The sequence below is a fragment of the Mya arenaria genome, chromosome 10 (assembly GCF_026914265.1).
Source record: "Mya arenaria isolate MELC-2E11 chromosome 10, ASM2691426v1".
NCBI classification, from domain to species: domain Eukaryota; kingdom Metazoa; phylum Mollusca; class Bivalvia; order Myida; family Myidae; genus Mya; species Mya arenaria.
In genome coordinates this window covers 54,770,797-54,781,370 of record NC_069131.1, presented here as the reverse complement: position 1 = coordinate 54,781,370, position 10,574 = coordinate 54,770,797, and positions in this window count along the sequence as shown.

Genomic DNA, 10,574 nt, shown 5'->3' with positions numbered 1-10,574 from the left:
TCTTTCAGAGTGAGATGCCATGTTATGGGGCTAGTAAGAATGAAACTCTATTATTGATTGGATACCAGATTAACTAATAACCAATCGCACGTCGCGTAACAAAAGTCGACTTATCTAGAATGCGGATACAACGGGTCATTTTGTAGCATGTACGTTTAATATGCGGATCAAATCGAAATTTGGGGTTTCCGTATTTAATCGAATCGGCAAAATTAAACCCGGTGTTTCGATGCATCGGAGCGAATCGTTGCACCTCTAATTATGATGTCATTGTTTATCTATTTAATTGGTATAATTTGACTTTGCTTACGACATTTGAACAGTTGTATAGTAATTGCATACTTATTTATTTAGAGGAAAAATTTAACTTTAATTACATGCCTTATTTCTGTCTATATAAGGATAGTTGTAGCAAATATTAGTTTAGAGAAAGGCAAGAATAAAGTTATACAAAATAAAGTATAATTATACTAGGTACAGTACATACAGAAAAAGTAATGCAATTGAAATGAAAAACACTAACTTAAAATACAATGATACATTTACAAACAAAAATCATGTTCATTAATGAATATTCATAAGTAACAAAAAAGTAAAACGCATCAGACAAATATGAAAATAATATTGTTGAACCTGTACAATGTACGAACAAGGATCTGTTAAATTTAAACACAATGTAAGTAATATTTAATAGACAGGTTATTTGAAATAAACAACGCGAGTACTGCTACTCGACAAAAAAACAAACACTTATTACTTTTACTTTGAAAGGTTATGTTTGATATCTCATTCGAACGCAGCAATAACCGACTGTTATTGTTATATTTCAATAGATTTCAGTGGACATTGGTCTGTATGTTACAAGAGGCGAACAAATACAGCAAGGTCCATTATTATGGCTTGAATCGTTGTTTACTTGTGCTCGTTTTTCAACTAGAAAGCAACAGATATTAAGTATAGTCGTTCGCCCTACGGCGCTTCTCTTATTTATTTCTATATTAATTTTCTAATATTTAATGTTTTATTCCTTTTCATTTTTTTACTTTAATGCATAGATAATTGGCAAATCGTGATGTAAGCTTACAAATACGCGTGTTTTTGCTGCGGTTTTTGATGATCATAGAATAAGTTTATCTATTTATCCAAGGAAATCTAAAAATATTCTTATGTTTTGATATTCCATTATTGACAATCGAGTGTGTGCTATTTGATTAACGATTTAAATAGGGAAATTAATAATAAAAACACAGAGTTAATCACAAAGTATGGGATTTATTCTCACCTACAGCGATAATATGAGGCAGAGTCAGTGAAAAATAAAATGCTCAATTTCATCCCCGGATATTATCTACAATGAAATGATTGTTATTGACTGGTGTAGCAATAATTTCTTCAAAGCTGCAGAGTGCTTAATTATATAATTATCCTGTCAAGTGTAGCAATAAAACAGTACCTTTGGTATCAGGTTTATAAAGTTGAAGGTTTGTGGTAATAAAACGAGTCTTTCTGAAAGGATCAAAGTGTACGTTATATATTTGATCTGAAACTAGTACCAATAGCGTTAGCTTGTATCAACACTTTTTAATACATGGCTTCTGTAAATCGGTAATGCAAATTCATTCTTTCTGCAAATACAGGTTACTACAAAAATACTTTATTATACTGATTATATGTATTATAAACCAGATCATCTTTTTAAAAGCAGCTTCATTACATGCAAACATGTTATTTGTTCCTATTTGAATAATAAGCTTGCATCAACCAACATTGTTTACCAGACGATAACCTATTTTATAAAGTGGCAACATGTCGATATGTCAGTTACGAACACAATTATGGTAAACCAACTGTTCGGATTCGTTCATTATTATTCGACGTATCGCAAACCCGTTATTCCTCAAATACAAACAACTAATACCTAATGATAAAAACTAATTTAAGAACATCATTTGATACTTTGTTATTGAAATTCAGATTAAAATAAACCATGAGGCTTTACCGGTTAAACTGTTAAGCGTCTACATGTCCCTTCTGTACTGTAAACACATTTATTTACTTAATTGTTTGTGTCAACCCGATGGACTATACTTATGTCTTTACAAAATCATTATTATGTATGCTAAAATGAACATCAATACCTTGGCCGAAGTTATGATGGAGCAAAAGTTTCATTATATGCCGTTCGTCTTGAAACATATCTTATACGTCTGAAATGGTATCCTAAGCAACTAAAAATCAATTAATCAAGTTAATTACTTCTTACCCTTATGTGAAAGTTCCGATGTGTCATGCCAAGGATGGCAGTGTTCACTATCCGTGATGAATTCAATGTAGCCTAGAGTCTACATATGTAACATCATATCATTGTCACTCTCAAACGCGCAACTCGAACCTTTCCTTTACTTCCGGTAGAAGTAAGTCCATAAAGTATCTATAAAAATCAGGTAAAGTCACACTTAATATCATCCCTAATTTTATACACATCTAACCTATGTCCAGCCTTGTTCTCAATGTAACCTAATTTGTCCATCACCTGACAAAAAGCGCATACACCGCTTGCATATCAATTTAAAGCCCTGAAACTTCAGGTGCGTTGTAAGGTAAATAATGATAAAAACTCTGTGTTTAGCGAATTTGAATAAGATATAATAACAAACAGTGAATTATTAGCATAGAATTATTCAAACAGGAAGTAAACAGTATTTGTACTTGTACCTGCACACATAATCATTGGAGTTGACCTGAAAAGCCGCTTGCGAAATATATGTGTCCACGTGTACCTTAAGGATCGTTGAAGCACATTACTCGTGATTTTGTAGTTCCCATTATCATTCACTTTTCCCGAGCATACTCCTACCTGTATTACGTAGAACACAAATTGTACATGACTTCTGGATATTGACGATATTCCCTAAACTTGCACAAAGTATCTATATCTTGATGACGTAGAACACATACAGTACACGTGCCCGTATAAGTAGCGTTTTGCAACCACGATATTGACGATATTTCATTAGTTGAGTAATGTATTTTGTTATGTAGCGCTGTATCTTGTGTTTGATGTTTGTCTGAATTTGATGTATGTGCCTTTAAACATGAAAAGTTTAAGTTTAGGCTACATGGCTTGTCCCTGAAGTATAAATTGCTTCATGCATGATTTCCGAAAACAATTAATGTTTCGCATTTTAAAATACTCACTGTCTCTAAGGCTGTGAAGGTCTTACGCACTCGGGCTGTAAACCATTTTGCGGGCCTTTGCAGATGGTAACGACCTCAACAAGGTGAATTATCCCTATAAAAACACTTTACTTCTAAACAAGTAAAAACAAGTGTTTACCTAAACTATTCGTACATAACAAAAATAATTGAAATAAGAAAAACATGAGAATTTTATGTTAAAAACTGCATTATTGATGCGGTACAAAATTTGATGTCTGGCGCAAAAGTGTGCAACAATGTGATGTACAAGGTGTACACGGATGTCTTTAAATAACTTATAATTATGCAACGTCGTAATCAACAAGAGACAATAAAATACTGCAATTGGCATAAGGTTGAAATGGTTTCATTTACCGTTTGGACGTTACTTGACATATAACAATCTTGCATATAGATGATAATAGCGATAACGAATAAATATAATCTTAGATAAATGGTTTTACAAGAAATCGCGTAAAAAACAAGCACTTACAGAGAAGGGACGAATTGACGAATGAGTATCCTGCCAGGAATTACCAATGACCTGGCAGAGTGACGGTGTCCGAATCATGCTGTCCAAAATTGCAACAATCTGAATCTCAGCAGCACAAAAAATCTGATTTTTTTGTGCATTTATTATCACATTACAATTAATTGTAAAAACACTCAATGCTATTCTAATGTATCATGGAAAGCGAGGTTTTAATAAATCAACATAATAGATGAACACAATGTAGTAGTTATCATGCAACATTGCGGTTTGATTTTATCTGATTTCGTTTGATTATACAGAAAATAAATACCGAAATATACAAATTGATTATTTTTTATATTAATTAGTAGGTTTTTTTTCTAACCTATGGCATTACATACTAGATTGATAGGTAACAACAAAAACGGGTCGTTTAACGAAACGTTAAACTCATTGTTACATTTACTGTTGGGATATTCAATTGTGCATACGTTGTATATATCTATTAACCAAGACTTCACAATGTTGCTTGATGAAAGGTTAGTATTAAAGTTTTTTGTTGTGGAATAATATAAACTTATATAACACAGTATTTTTGTCTGGTCGTTCGGGATATTTGATTATGTCTTTATTTTTTCAGTTTCAAAACTTATCTTCTGTTGTCAGGCTTAGATATATGTGTTCAGATATCAGTACTGAAGCACGTTTTCAGATATATGTTTTTAAACATGTGGTCATATATTTGCTTTGAAACTTGTCCTAAATTATTTTTTTTCAAACCATCTTCAAACAGCATCCGGATTAAGTTTGCAAATCCGGAATTTTTGCAAACTTATTTTTTTTATTTTTCACCCAATGTTTTTTATTTTTGTATTTTTAAAATGTGTTAGGTAATACTAATAAGAGATATTTTTTGTTTCCTGAAATTTAATTTAGAAATATGTTTTTTTGGCATTTAAAGTCAACTTTTCCAATGGGAGTCCCATTGGAAAATGGCCTTCCCATTGGAAAATGGCTTTTTCAAGCTTTTCCAATTGGAAAACTGGCTCTATTAAAATTGTGGGAGAATTTGGAACATAATTTTTAAAATTGAAATTGACTGTTTAATTAAGAATATTTTACACTCACTACATGAAAAATAATATATTCATTAAAAATGAAGAACCGATAGATTCATTTAAGGCATTTGTTTGCGAATCCTTCCCATGAGTGAATCTTTCCAATTGGAGGATTCCCACATTCAAAGTGGGAAAGTATGAACATTGGAAAATTCCAATTGGAATATTTGGTTAATGGGAACATTCCAATTGGAGAATAAAGTTCAGTTTTAAAATGGGAAATTTCCAATTGGAAGGACAGGTAAGATTTTGTAATGGGAACATGTAGGAAATGGGAATAAAGAAAAATATTGCCATATTTAAAGCAAAAATTAGCAAAATGACACTTCTTACAATGTCCTTACCTGTCAACTGTCGACTTATCCATATTCCTCATCGCTGCTATACTATACAATGGTTAGCATGACGTCTAACCATCGTATTGCTTCATTAACCCTGTATCAGATACTAGTACAATTTTTTATCCGATTGAAAAAAAAGACAAACAAAAAAAATCCATCTTTCATCAATGTCACAAAAACGCTGTCGTTAAGCTTGATTACAAACATCTTGCCATTTAACCGATTATTTTCAAGGTTAAAGGCAACTAAAATTTGGTCAAGAATTAGCATTAATGAAGTTCTTTGAAGTCGAAGATATAAACTTTTTTACACTTCTACCTTTGTTAAAGACCAGATGATTATGTTCATATATTTACACAAATTATAAAGGAGTCGGAGAGGTGATGGAGATCTATTGTATGAAAAGGCTTAATTTATGGTATTTATGGGTAAAAATAGTGAAGGAACGACTCGCCATACTGTCATTATTTCATGTACATTGTGCTATATGAAATTATTCTCGTTCACCAGAGTGATGGTGCCATGCGTTACACATTTGATTTATCACTATCAAACCTCTTGTAAATGAGAATGTGTGAATATGGTGTTGATAAATCAATGAATGGTTTAAAAAATAAACATTTTGAATTTTGAAAAAAAGAAGCCTGAACTTGAAGAATACTGCCATGACTAATGAGATGCAATGTACCAGGCCGCAAAAGTTTTATCAGTGAACATATTAACAGACAATTATTACATTCAAACAGGGAAAAAGTAATATGAAAACCTATCGCTGTCGCTAAAGTAATGCACCAGTCAATGGTAAGCATCCCCCCCACCCCAGGTCCGGGGGGACAGTCGGTGGTTTTGTGTTCGCGCCAAAATAGCGGGGAATTGGCCTTGGACCGACTGTGTAGCTCAGGGAATTTGGTCGAAGCGCTAGCGGTTTAAGCGCCCGGCGTGCGCCACCTCTAAAATAATCGAAGTTTACTGTTTTCATCAATATCGGAGAAACAAAGGTAATAAAATAAGCTCATAATGCACCATTTCCGACTACATACATGAGTGAGTAACCCCAAATTCCCGTAAAACAGTTTATGCCATATACTTTCGGTTCTGAGGGAGGAGCACATGTCAAAAGTTGCGCCCCTAAGTTACTACCCCTCTAACATCAATTCCTGGATCCGCACCTGCGATGTGCCATGTTTCCGCAACCTGGGAGATTTAATAAAAACGCTTCTGTTTCTGGGGCTGTGATTACGAAGTTCGTAATCACTGGTTCTGCTGTAATAAACCAAGATGATACTTGACTTCTACTACTACAAGTTACCTAGATTCACGTGCATTATTTAGCACGTTATTGCTATGTGTTTCACAAGATTTATACCCTGTGTACTGCTAATATTTAGCATTCTAAAACATTTATTGTTGAATAAGATTTTAGCTGATAGCTATTTTCTATTTGTCTGAAGATGATGAAAAACATAATCTTATATATTCAACCTCAAGTCAGTTTCCTAGTCTGAATTTTGAGAGGATACAAAAAGTATTCCTGGTGGGTACAACCTTTAAGGTAAAAGACAGACACAAATACATGCATGCCATACTTTTGAGAGGCTTTGCAGTGGATTTTAGTCTGAATTCCAGGGAATATTGGTCTAAAGTCCAGCGGATTTTGGTCTTAACAATATCAACATTTATTATTTAAGACTAAATACAGAAATTTGAATGCATATTTACTTATATTTATTTAATGATCTAGAATACATACAATAAAAGAATAAATAATATATTATGAAATTATAATCAATTGTCAATGCATATGATAAATAAATAATACATAAAACAAGAGGGCCATGATGGCCCTGAGTAAAAGAGTTTAACCTTTGTTATTAATATAGCTTGTTTGTCAAAGAATATTGAACAAGAGCTGTCAAAGTATGTGACAAATGCCCCCCAATGTGACATTGATCTATGAACAAGTACATAACAAGAGCACCGCGAAACGGAGCATTATACGCCCGAAGAAGATTCGGCTTGAGGTCCTTTTAATGTAGTGATGATTTGTATAAAGTTATTTGAAAATCGCTTTATTAGTTACCAAGTTATGGCCCGGACACGGAATTGCTAACGGACGAGTAACAAAGATGTGGCCCGGACACAGAATTGCTTATGCCCCCCCATGGTGATTCTAGTCTTTGAGGTATGGACCTGGAAATTGCGCGCAACACATCCTTTAAATGTAGTGATGATTTGTATAAAGTTATTTGAAAATCGCTTTATTAGTTACCAAGTTATGGCCCGGACACGGAATTGCTTACGGACGAGTTACAAAGATGTGGCCCGGACACAGAATTCCTAACGCCCCCCCATGGTGATTCTAGTCTTTGAGTTATGGCCTGGACATGGAATTGCTAACGTCCCCCCCATGGTGATTCTAGACTTTGAGGTATGGACCTGGAAATTGCATGTGACATCCTTTTAATGTAGTGATGATTTGTATAAAGTTATTTGAAAATCACTTTATTAGTAACAAAGATGTGGCCCAGACACAGAATTGCTAACGCCCCCCCCATGGTGATTCTAGTCTTTGAGGTATGGACCTGGAAATTGCGCGCGACACATCCTTTTAATGTAGTGATGATTTGTATAAAGCTATTTGAAAATCGCTTTATTAGTTACCAAGTTATGGCCGGGACACGGAATTGCTAACGGACGAGTAACAAAGATGTGGCCCGGAAACAGAATTGCTAACGCCCCCCCATGGTGATTCTAGTCTTTGAGGTATGGACCTGGTAATTGCGCGTGACACATCCTTTTGGACACGGAATTGCTAACAGACGAGTAACAAAGATGTGGCCAGGACACAGAATTGCTAACGCCCCCCATTGGTGATTCTAGGCTTTGATTTATGGCCTGGACATGGAATTGCTAACGTCCCCCCCATTGCTAACGGACGAGTAACAAAGATGTGGCCAGGACACAGAATTGCTAACGCCCCCCATTGGTGATTCTAGTCTTTGAGTTATGGCCTGGACATGGAATTGCTAACGTCCCCCCCATGGTGATTCTAGACTTTGAGGTATGGACCTGGAAATTGCATGTGACACATCCTTTTAATGTAGTGATGATTTGTATAAAGTTATTTGAAAATCACTTTATTAGTAACAAAGATGTGGCCGGACACAGAATTGCTAACGCCCCCCCCCATGGTGATTCTAGTGTTTGAGGTATGGACCTGGAAATTGCGCGCGACACATCCTTTTAATGTAATGATGCTTTGTATAAAGTTATTTGAAAATGACTTTATTAGTGACAAAGTTGTGGCCCGGACACGGAATTGCTAACGCACCCCCATGGTGATTCTAGTCTTTAAGGTATGGACCTGGAAATTGCGCGCGACACATCCTTTTAATGTAGTGATGATTTGTATAAAGTTATTTGAAAATCGCTTTATTAGTTACCAAGTTATGGCCCGGACACGGAATTGCTAACGGACGGACAGACGGACAGACAGACGGACAGACGATGGAGGCCATAACATAATACGACCCTTCGGGCGTATAAAAAGTTTATCTTGCCTGTATGTGTCAAATACATATTGCAAGTTATATTAAATTGCCTCTGAGCAAAAAAAAAACAATCATACTAAATGACAGCCAACACTCTTTATGTCCTCATATTCAGCATTCCATTGTGAATAAACACTTAGTGTATCTTTCACCTTAGAGGTAGGGACATGGGTCTTGCACACGACACATTGTCTTGGTATGTTGAAAACATATGGCATTTTCATTTTAAAATCTGTCCATATAAGAGAAAGTCACAGCGCGGACACGACAGCCTATAATTTCCTTCAGGTTGCCATGGCAACCAGAGTTCTGCAAGGAATTAATTTTTTTTAACAATTTTGAAAAAGCACCAACCAAGGATCATTCCTATGAAGTTTCATCAAAATTGTCCAAGCGGTTTAGGAGAAGATGATTGTAACCAATTGTTGACACTTTTCCTTTAGGTTGCCATGTCAACCAGAGTTCTAAATGGAATTAATTTCTTTGAACAATTTTGAAAAAGCACCAACCAAGGATCATTCCTATGAAGTTTCATCAAAATTGTCAAAGCGGTTTAGGAGAAGAAGATGATTATAACCAATTGTTGACATTTTCCTTTAGGTTGCCATGGCAACCGGGCCAAACAAAATTATGTGAACAAATTTAAGAGAGGTCCATGCAAGGACACTTCAAACCAAATTTGCTGAAGATCTATCAAGGGGTTCATGCGAAGAAAATGTTAAGTTTTTTTACTAATTTTAGCTCTGGTGGCCCTTAAAAGGGGCCAAACAAAATTATTTGAAAAGACCTGACAGAGGCCCATGCTAGGATGCTTCAGACTTGAAGATCCATCAAGCAGTTAATAAGATCAAGTTGTTTAAAGGTTTTTCTATTTTTTGCTCTGGTGACCCCTAAAAGGGGCCAAACAAAACCATTTGAACAAAGTTGAGAAAGGACCATGTAAGGATGCTACATATCAAGTATGGAGTCATTCTGACCTTTACTTTCAGAGGAAAAGATGTTCAGTGACAAGACAATGTAAAAACAAATGACCCCTGAGCAAGGCCAATTTGACCCCGGGACAATAATTTGAATACCTTTGGTGTAGGTCCACTAGGTAACACTATATACCAAATATGAAAGCTCTAGGTCTTATATTTTGGAGAAGAGGATTTTTAAAGTTTTATTATATAAGACTATATAATTAAACAAATAACTTTCAGGGCGGGGCCAATTTTGACCCTGTGGCAATAATTTGAACAACTTTGATAGAGGTCCACAAGATGATGTTGTATACCAAATATCTAATCTCCTGGCCTTACGGTTCTGGAGAAGAATATTTTTAAAGATTTACTATATAACACTACGTAAAAACAAGGACCCCCTAGGCGGGGTCAATTTTGACCCTGTGGCAATAATTTGAACAAATCTGGTAGAGGTCCACTAGATGATGCTGTATACCAAATATCTAAGCCCTGGGCCTTACAGTTTCGGAGAAGATTTTTAAAGATTTACTATATAACACTATGTAATGAAACTAGTGAACCCCTGGGGCGGGGCCATTTTTGACCCCAGGAGAATAATATGAACAAATTTTGTAGAGGACCACTACATGATGACACATACCAATTTTCAAGGTTCTAGGCCTTGTGGTTTTTGAGAAGAAGATTTTCCCTATATAAGTCTATGTAAAACAAGTGACCCCCGGGGCAGGGCCATTTTTGACCCCAGGGGGATAGTTTTAACAATTTTGGTAGAGGACCACTAGATGATGCTATATACCAAATATTAAGGCTCTAGGCCTTGTGGTTTTGAAAAATAAGATTTTTAAAAGTTTTTCCTTTCCGTTGCCATGGCAACCAGAGTTCTGCATGGAATTCAATTCTTTGAACAATTTTCAAAGGGGACCACCCAA